Raw genomic sequence first — 5,993 nt, 5'->3', positions numbered from 1 at the left:
TGAAATTTTTCACTAAATCAGCAACTTCAGATTTGTTTTCATGAAGAACAACCATGTATATCTACTCTTATCATCCACTATCGTTAAAAAATACCTATGCCCAGCCGTGGATAGATAATTAAGAGGTCCCCGGATGTCTAAGTGTATGAGATAAAAAATTTCATTTGCTTTTGAGAGACTATAACTGAATGCTAAACGTTTTTGCTTAGAGAAATGACGAGTCACAAGGATTTATACATGCAGAATTATCAATGAATGTGTGAGTTTTTCTCATTACAGCAACACAATTAGTTGGTATGTGTCCTAACCTACAATGCCGAGTTTTTTCGCAGTGAGATTCATGCTATTTGTAGTGGCGTTGTGTGTGACTAACGCTTTCGATACTGCAGCATTTTGTGAGATGGTAGGAGTAAGATCTTCGAATGCATATAGTCCTCTTCTTTGCTCAGCTTGACCAATCATCTTCTGAATACAGCAGTCCTGAATCTTGCAACAAGTATCATTGAATATGAATTATTCACAATGAATTGAATTAGTTAGTCTAGACAATGGAATTAAATTGAATTTAAATTCAGGGATGAACAAGACATTGTTCAGGTAAAAAGACTTAAAGAAAGTGATAGTTCCTGCTATGCATGTAGTTGTGTGTGTTCCATCTAGCAATTTTACAATAACTTGTCTAATTCTGTGGTATGAATGATATGCATTTATGGAGAAAGAAACATGATCTGTTGCTCCAGAGTTAATGAGCTAAAGGGTGTGTGTAGTTGGAAGAATTATAGAACATTTTCAAGAATTTTAAAATAGGAATATAAAATTTCTATGTGTGGTTCAAAGTTAAAAATAAATATTCCAAGGTAACTTTTATTCCTTGGAATTGAATTACCACTAATTCAATTCCCATCTCTCCCTAGTTATCTTTCATTCCAATGGAAATGAAATGTAAATAATGAAACAAAAAGATTAAATTATCCCTATTATTTAATACTAGGTTTCACCTTCTTCATTTCTCTCTGAAGAATGAAATCCTAGCAGAGTGATTTTTTCCCCAAATCAATGAGCTTCACCAGCGCCATCGCCACCGGAGTCGGCACCGGCGCCGCCGTTATTCTAAACAGAAAATTCGTCTCCTCCTCTTCTCCGATTCATATTCGCACTACTTTTTTCTGTGAATTTTCTTCGAATCTCATATTAAGGTTTGAGTTTTTTTTTTCCAAATCAGTGGAGGCTTCATCACCAACGCCACCGCTGTCGGAGCTACGCCGGCGCCACCGTTACCCTAAACGGAAGATTGGTCTCCTTCTCTTCTTCGAGTTTATGTTCGCATTGCTTCTCTCTGCGAATTCTCTTTGAATTTCTCATTAAGGTTTGGGTTTTTTTTTATGCTTTCTACATCATATTACACTAAGTTTCTGCAATAGACTGCTAATTTGATTAGTTACTTTTTATTTTGCTTGATTTCTTATATGCTCTCTGTGATTATGTTGCATGCAAACATGTTTGATAATTTGCCTTAATAAAGAATTTAAGCCTGTGACATTTTTACATGCTTAATTTGGCTTGAATCTGACAAAAACATATTTTTACATGCTTAATCTTGTCTTAATTTGGCTTTTCGTACTGTGTACTTCATGAGCCATGCTACAATGCACTACTAAGCTTGCATTACTATTGCTCTTCTTCTTTTTTCTGTTGTCTTCATAAATTTTACATACTAGTAACAATGTAAAGTTGTTTTGGTGGCAATCTTATAATTTTCAGTTATTGGATCTGTGGAATCTAATTTTCCAGTTTTAAAATGTATTTTGGTGTGCATGTTCTGGTATACTTGTATGTTGTTACAGTTTCGTATGATAGTGCAAGTTTGTTCAATTATTCGATCTCTATGTTTACAGATTTTGGCATATAACAAGAAGCCCTTTAAGTTTTTGTTCGATGCTTCTTCAATTTATTTCTTCTGTTTTACTTGTTTGTTGATATATTTTAGACTGTTTGAAAATTGAATTAGCCAACTTACTTAGTGGAACAAAAATCTATTGTAATTGTATTTGTTGAGAACTGATATTTTCATACTGTTATTACTAAATTTGATATGTGATCACCGGTTCTTTTCTTTCTTATTTACAGCAACTAGAGAGTGGAATGACTCTTGTATGATTCCTTTGTGCAGTTAATGTTTTGATTCAAGTGATTTAAATAAAGTCTTAAATTAGATTGAAGGATGACTAGGTGAACGAGTCTTAGTGCATTACCATTAATGTGCATGTAAAATTCTCTAAACCACAATGAACTTCGATTTATTTTTTCTTGATTTGATAAATCTGAATGTTCGGTTATGTATAAAAAAATGAATTCAAAAAGGAAAAATGTGAATTTTGGTACTACAATCAATTTTAATACATTAATCTTTTAGTTGATTGACTTTGGATAAAAAAAAATGTAAGGTGATTCTCTTATAGTTATATTCTTTATTGAGTGAAGTCTTGAAAGGGTACAAGAGTAAATAGATTAACCGACAAGTTTGTTGTCCAAATAACAAAATTAGGTAGATTCCATTTTGTATTAAACTCCAATTTGGGTAAACAACTTAAATAAGCTCTTTTAGAAACAGAGTTTAAAGTACGTATAAGGACTTTTATTAATAGCAGCTTATAAATAAATTATTTTGTGTTTTGATTTTTAGTTATAGAAGTACTTATTTTAAAGTTGTAGTGTTTTGATAAATAACTCAAAAAATATTTTTTTTTTTCACAAAAGATGAATATTAAAACAACGATGATAACAAATACTTTTCAATATTAAATGTTGATTTTCTATAACCTAATAACTAAGATTACAATTGTTTAGGCAATTAATTCTTTATTTGCTCTCTTATTAGTTTCATTTTTTAGGTAGAAACTGATTCTTTTACTTCATCTTCACCCATAACGCCAACGAATCATCCGTTCGGATTTAGGATAGTTTTTGCTTTGTTTCTTTCCTTGTTTAGACACCAAAAAAATCTTCACCCATAACAGTGTTCTTGTATGTGGTAAATAGTAATAAAATTTTAATTCACAATAATCTTGATGGTAGTGCCAAAGAAATTATTGTATAGTTAGTGTTCCGTCCGTTGGCTAAATTCAGCTCAGGTAAAACTAAAACTATAAATCGGAATCAATCTGGTTAAAACTAAATACACACGTGCAGGAGTACGTGGAGAGTAAACTTATCCTATACAATCAAAATTACGTGCCATTAATCTCTCCGTAAATCTCTCTAAACAAGCTCACTAAAGAGCAGTTATCACATAATTAGACCCACTAAGTAACAGCTCCACATAATTAGACCCACTAAGTAACAGCTCCACAGTATCAGAGTAATCGTACTACAACAATTCTATAAATACATTCATCCCCAATCTTAGATACACAACACTATTCATTCGGAGTCATTTGATATTCATCTTTTACTCTTACTAACTTGAGTGTTGGAGTCTCTTTGCAGGTCCCAACCTCCTCCGATGTTCCTTGACGGCTGAAAGTATAGCTCGGCATCTGTGCTCTTAGGACAGAAAACTCCATACACATAAAACAAGAGTTATACCTCGACTCATATTACTAGACAGGAACAGTTAGTGTTTGCTATTTTATTGTGTATGATATGGTAGATAGAAATAAAAAATAAATGTGAAATGTATGTCAATGTATATTTTAATTTGTTGTTTTTATTTTTTTTACTTCTATTATTAGAATTCCTTCCTCTTTCGTTGGGGTCAAGAACTTGCTATAACTAACTATAACAATAATAGCAGCTATATAAAAATAAAATCACATGAGAAAAAAATAAAATTAAAACTGAGATTTTATACCACACACAATGTTAAATACAAATTTAATAATAAAAATAGAGTGGTAAAATGATAAAAAAAAAATCTGAAAGGAATATATGCAATAGGTGGTTCAGATGGAACATTGTTTTAAAATGGTGGTAAGGAGTCAATATTTTCAACAGATAAATCATTACGTGAAAATAATAGTGGAAGGCTAATGTTTCTAGCAGATGGAACCTTGAAAAAAAATAGTGGTGGGAAGCCAGTATTTTTAGTATCTTTTACAAAACTAAAAATAAAAGTAAATTTTTTTTATAAAAATGATAAAATGACTTATCAAAGAGGAGAAGTCATGTATTTTTACTTTTTTAAAAAATTATGAATTAATTTTTCGAAAGAAAAATAGCTTATGCTACTTCCCAAATAAGCTCTAACAGTATGACCTTATCTTGTCATGTATATTTAGATCCGTGCAAGTTTATGTGAAGATTATATCAATAGTATTCATTCCTCTCTCTTTTATTCATTCTTTCCTTCTTACTCTCTCAAAATGATTGGTTCCACTCTTTCAAGTCTCAACCATAGATGCTACATTATTTTGATTCTTTATTCTTTGCTATAACAAGAAGTCCTTTAAGTTTTCCTCCTCCAAATTGTCTTCGTTCTTTCTTTCTCCATTCTATTTTCCCTCTTTATAATTTTGTGTGCTTGCATGTAATTTTGTTATTTTTTGCACAACTTTTTTTTTATGCTTTCTCTTTTTTCTTGTTAATCAATGAACTTAAATTGTTCAATTATTAAGCTGTTGTCTGATGTTAGAGTTCGATGAAAAAATGTTGAATAGGGGCATCTTCTGTGAAAACAAAAATCTCTCTTGAATTTGTTTAATTTTTTATATAAACTTTCTTTTTTTTCTTGTATTAGGTATTTTTTTTATTCTTATTATTTTCTTTAAATTAGTAATGATGTCCTATTCTTAATCATTATTCTGACAATATAAAAAAAAATCACAACTAAAAATTTGGCATTTTTTTATTTTAAATCGAGTTTGTAATCCAAAAAAAAATTTAAATTCTAAATTTTTCAAACATAAAACTTTAATAACATGATCATGATGACACCTTTTTTTTTCAAAGTTATCTAGCCTATTATGCTTTACTCTTGCTTTAAGAAACCAATCCACCATGAAAATTTAAAAATTAATTTTATAGTATTTTTATTTGATATTTAATTTTTATTTAATTTAATTTTTAAATATTTTAAAATTTTTGATTTTATATTTTTAAATTTAAAATTAATTATTTAATTTTTTTAGTAATTAGACAATATATTTTAGACATTATAACAAATACCAAATTAAAATATGAAATTATGCTTGATGACATACCTGCTTACGCAACTTGCTTGATGACATACCTGCTTACGCAACTTGTAAAAAGTACGGAAGTACCAAATAATAAATGAATTATATTTACACACTCTCTGCTATATCTTATAGCAGCAGTGAGACGAAAGTTGACAGTGTGTGTGTGTGTTTTTTCCCCACTTAGTATGACAAGAAAGGTTGGCTTTTTGAACCTTATCATCATATGTAACATATCATGAGTTAATAAAAGAAATTTGATTATTATGATACAATATTTCCACGCCTTGATACACTACTACAAGAACAGACAATGAGGTTGAACAAACTATGCACCCGTCCAAAAAAAAAAACTATGCTAAACCAAGAATCCTCAAGAGTTAAAATTATACAGCAACAAGATTATTTTTTATGTTTAACTTTTCATTTTTCTTTATATATATATATATTTAACATTTTAGAGAAATAATTTAAATTGTATTTAATTCCTCTCCATTGAATAATTTAATAAGTATTTGTAATAACCCATTTTCATGACTCAGTATTTAGATTTTTAATAATGTTACATGTATACTAATGGGTTGTTTGGATTTATGGAAAATAAAAAGAAAGAAAATGGGAAGAAAGAAAAAGAGTGGAAAAGTGAATTTTTTGTTGTTTGGATAGGGTGAGAAAATTGGATGGAAAGAAAAAATTTAAGGTGGTCCCATAAAAAAAATTCTCTCCATGGATGAGATGAAAATAGAAGAAAAAATGGATAAAAATTAGTAAAATTATAAATTTATCTTTTGATTAATAAAAAAAACAAAATATTTAAGT

Source organism: Arachis ipaensis, chromosome B10 (genome assembly GCF_000816755.2).
Source record: "Arachis ipaensis cultivar K30076 chromosome B10, Araip1.1, whole genome shotgun sequence".
NCBI lineage: Eukaryota > Viridiplantae > Streptophyta > Magnoliopsida > Fabales > Fabaceae > Arachis > Arachis ipaensis.
Note: the sequence above shows the minus strand (reverse complement) of the source record.